The sequence below is a fragment of the Phodopus roborovskii genome, unplaced genomic scaffold (genome assembly GCF_943737965.1).
Source record: "Phodopus roborovskii unplaced genomic scaffold, PHOROB, whole genome shotgun sequence".
Lineage (NCBI taxonomy): Eukaryota > Metazoa > Chordata > Mammalia > Rodentia > Cricetidae > Phodopus > Phodopus roborovskii.
The window spans coordinates 569,274-574,114 of NW_026126586.1; the positions used below are offsets into that span (position 1 = coordinate 569,274).

General features: G+C 39.5%; 1 pseudogene; it reads right to left on the minus strand.

Moving 5' to 3' along the window:
* Window positions 1-579: 579 nt before the first annotated feature.
* LOC127236512 (40S ribosomal protein S11-like) lies at window positions 580-4,481 on the minus strand (annotated as a pseudogene).
* Between the last annotated feature and the right edge of the window lie 360 nt (window positions 4,482-4,841).

Here is a 4,841-nt window from a genome sequence, read left to right on the forward strand (position 1 = left end):
TGTTATAAAGTGACAAAAAATTGAGGGAATTGTTATGTTGGGGACTATGGAAGTGTGTTATATGAGCCGGGATTTCAAAGCAAAGCTCAAAAGGCATACTCCTTTTGACTGCCCACCTGAACTCACAGAAAATGAGTTGAATCAGAGAAGGAAGTGATAGCTAAAAGAAACCATTATATGAAGATTTAGTAATGTTCAGTTTATGCTTATTTTGTTTTAAATGTCAAGAAAGCATGGCTGAGCCAGCATTTAGGACAGGATCCACCTTAGCAGGGTTCAGGAATAAAGGTAAAAGTATGGTGGTAGACCTGGTTATCTTGAATGGAAGGCAATGGAAAAGTGGGACAGAGAATCAGAACATGGATTGGCCAAGCTGACAAAAAAGCCTTTGTATCCATGATTTTGGTGCCTGCAACTCTGTTGCACCCATAGTTACTATCCTTTGTTGTGCATCCTCTGTACCGTTTGTAAAATATCTCAGTTTGAGAACTTGTTTCCGGTGGAAGTCCCACTGAGACAGAGTGTAATATGTAGTTTTGAAAAAAAAATGAAACAACTAACAGCAGGTAAACATTTTTTTAAAGCTGGAAAATAACTTTATTTGTTCCAGGGAGTCAGCCAGAGTCCTCAGAACTTCTGAAACTGCTTCTTGGTGCCAGCAGCCTTAGTGACCTTGAGCACGTTGAAATGCACAGTCTTGCTCAGGGGCCTGCACTCTCCCACGGTGATAATGTCGCCGATCTGTACGTCCCTGAAACAGGGCGACAGGTGCACGGATATGTTCTTGTGGCGCTTCTCAAAGCGTTTGTACTTGCGGATGTAATGGAGGTAGTCCCGACGGATGATGATGGTCCTCTGCATCTTCATCTTGGTTACGACGCCGGACAGGATGCGATCTCGGATGGAGACGTCGGTGAAGGGACATTTCTTGTCTATGTAGGTGCCTCGATGGCCTCCTTGGGCATCTTGAAGCCTAGACTGATGTTTTTGTAGTACTGACGGAGTTTCTCCTTGCCGGTTTCTCCCAGCAGAACACACTCCTTGTTTTGAAAGATGGTAGGCTGCTTTTGGTAAGCACGTTCCCGGCAGCCGGAGGAAAAGGGAGGTGTACCCGCTCCCGGCTTTCCTTATTCTCTGCCAACATTATTTTTTTTTAAATGTTTTCAATAATCCTAACTGAAGTTTCCTTCTCTCCGTTCCTCCCTCTGACTCTACTTTCCTTCTCTCTCAGATACATTCCTCCTATGTTTCACTTCAGAAATGAACAGGCCTCCTAGGAACATCCACCAAACACAGCATAACAGCAGAATCCGATAAGACTAGGCACAAACCCTCTTACCAAATTTGGAAAAAGCAACCTAGTAGAAAGAAAAGGGCCGCAAGAGCGGGCAAAAGAGGCAAAGATGTTCCATTCCCACTGTTAGGCATCCCACAAAAATATCAAGCTAAAAACTATAACATATATACAGAAGACCTGGCACAAACCAATGCAGGCTCCATGACTGCAGCTTCAGTTCTGTGAGCCTTTGTGAGTCCCATTGACGTCTGTTGGCTGTGTTATTCTGGTGCCTCCATCCCTTTGCTTTTACATTTCTTTGCCCCATCTTACCTATGGTTCTCTGTGCTCAAAGGGGATGGATACAGTGAAGATCTTCAATTTGGGCTTGTTCTCTGCTTAATGTTTGGCTATGGGTCTCTGAATCTGCTCCCATCAGCTATTGGTGTAGCCTCTTTGATGTGACTGAGGAAGGCACTGATCTGTGAGTATATAAGGATATTATTAGGACTTATTGATTTTTTTTTAATAATAGGGCTCCGGGCTACCCAAACTCTGATTCCTGGTCATCCAGGAAGTGTCAGGCATGTACTTCCTCTAATGGTATTGGCTTCAAGTTAATCCAGTCATTGGCTGAACACCTCTACAAGTTCTGTGCTTCCTTTGCCCTAGTGCATCTTGCAGGCAGGATAGACAATAGACCAAAGGTTCTGTAGCTGGGTTGGTGTCCCAGACTCATCTCTGGAATGTTTGACTGGTTTCAGAGGATGACTGGTTCAGACTCTGAATCCTTCATTACTAGGACTCCTTGCTAGGGTCACCTTCATAGAATCCTGAGAGTTTCTCTGAACTAGGTTTCCACATCATACCACCCCCACCCCCATACCCTCCAATTCCAGTCATCTCTCCAGGTACTCTCTACCTCCATATATACTCACCTATTACTTCCTGTCCACCCAAAAAAATCTATTCAGTTTCCCTTGTCTATTGGCGCCCTTCTTGTTACTTAGCCTTTCTGAGTTTTTTACTTGGAGCACAATTATCATTCACTTAATAACTAATATTCACTTGTAAGTGAGTACATGTCATGTTTGCAGTTTTGGATCTAGGTTACCTGACTCAGGATGGTTTTTTCCCCTAGTTCCATTCATTTGCCTACAAATACTGACAGATTAATACTCCATTGTGTAAATGTATTGCATCTTCTTTGTCCATTCTTGATTGAAGGACATCTAGGTAGTTTCCAGTTTCAGGCTATTATATATAAAGCTTCTATGAACACAGTTGAGCAATTGTCTATGTAGTACACCCAGGAATCGTATAGCTGGGTCTTGAGGTAGATCAATTCAGTTTTATGAGGAACTGCCATATTAATTTCTATAGTAGTTGTATGAGTTTACACACCTACCTGCAAAGAAGGAGTGTTCCCTTTGATCTAAATCTTTGCCAGCAAGATCCTAACATACATTCACAGACATATGGACACATTATTTTCAATAAAGGAGCCAGAAATGCACAATAGAAAAAAGAAAGCATCTTCATCAAATTGTGATGATCTAACTGGATATGCACATATTAGAAGAATGCAGATAGATACGTATCTATCACCCTGCACAATCCTCAAGTCCAAGTGGATCAAAAACCTCAACATTAAACCAGACACACTGAACCTGGTAGAAAAGAAAGTAAGGAATAGTTTTGAACATATTGGCACAGGAGACAACTTCCTTAGTACAGGTACTAAGGTACTAAGATCAATAATCAATAAATAGGACTGCATGAAACTGAAAAGCTTCTGTAAGGCAAAGGTCACTGTTAGTAGGGCAAAATGTAGCCTACAGAATTGCAAAAGATTTTTCACCAACTCCACATCAAATACAGAGCTAATTTTTAAAATGGAGGAAGAACTCAAGATACTGGGTAGGAAGAAAATAAATAATCCAGTTAAAAAATGGGGTACAGATCTAAACAGAGACATCTCAATATAGGAGACCAAAATGGCTGACAAATACTTAAAGAAATGTTCAACATCCTTAGCCATTGGGGAGATGGAAATCAAAACTATTTTGAGATTCCCTCTTACACCTTCAGGAATGGCTAAGATGAAAAAAAATTACCCAGATTTTTAAGGGCAAAAGTGGACTTTCATATATTTATACACAATTTTACAAATATTAGAGCATGTCCAGTAAGCATACCTGCAGTAACTCTTAACTCTTAAGGATCAAGTGGCTGCTCAGTGATGTAGGTTTAGGATATTTTTAATGAATTTAAATATGAAGATCTAAGCTACTTGTCATGTGAAAATTATCTCCCTCATCTTTTATTCTTCTAAATTTATTTATATCCATATTTAATTTGTTAATATTCCCTCATAGAGCTGAAAATCAATAATTTAAAACAAACTGAGGAAATGCCACCTTTTTATTAATTTTGACACAGTAATTGGAGATACCTTGTCCCTAGATAAAATATTGTTAATTTAATTTAATTTTCATAAATATTTTTATATTATTTGTTACCATGACACTGGTGGAATGGTTTTATTTTAGATTAAACAAGGAAAAGGCAAAAACTTAGCACTAATGAGATTCTTTCTATTTTGGAGACTTTCAGGGACTGAACATGCTTGCTAATTAATTCCAGTGAGTAGCTTGTGGAAATGGGGAATACAGATGTTGATGTTCTCTTTATCATTTAATCTTTATCTGGATCATAGCCACACCGAGATGGAACTTCTGATGAAGTGACTCAGTCGGTAGAGACATTTTTTACAAAGCCTGTTTACCTGAGCTCAATGCCCTGGGTCCTCATAATGAAGGACAGAACTGACTCTTGCAAACTGTATGTACCATTTGCATGCCATAGTACACATGAACTTGTGTACATACATACATTCATACACAATAAATTAGTCTAAGAAAAAATAGAAAGATCCTTTTGTATTATGTTGACAGAACATGAGAGGGGAAAGATTTATTTAGACTTTTGAGCTCAGAGGGTTTCAGTCCATCATGATGAGAAAGGCATGTTGGAACACTCATTGTGGCAGCAGAAGTAGTATGTGGGGACCCAGAAAGATAGGAACCAGAAATCAGGTATCACTTTCAAAGATCTGCCCCTACTGATTTATTTCCTTTAGCTTGGCCTTACCTCCCAAGTTTCCACAATTTCCCAATTCACTATTAATGCTCATGAGTGACATTTCTGATCTAAAACTGCAGCAATTGCTAAAAGTAACTGTCCAATCACTATCATTTTTTTTGTGTGATTTTGAACTCTAGAAAGTTTGCTTGAATTACACAATACAGAGATGGATGACCTCATCAGTTGAAATTCTGTGAGACAGTTGTTGAAGTGGAACAAAGTCCACACTGTGGGAGGAAACCAGGATACTGGTAGGTTCTAAATTGCTCATATGCAATGGTGTTCTTGCTGAATGGTACCACATGATCAAAACTTGTAATTATATCTTGGTTTCTGCTTCTCTTCATCTCGGTCAGCCTCTTATAGTTCTGTGCCCTCACACCTCAGTTTTCTTTAAAATACATAGTAAGTGGCTGGT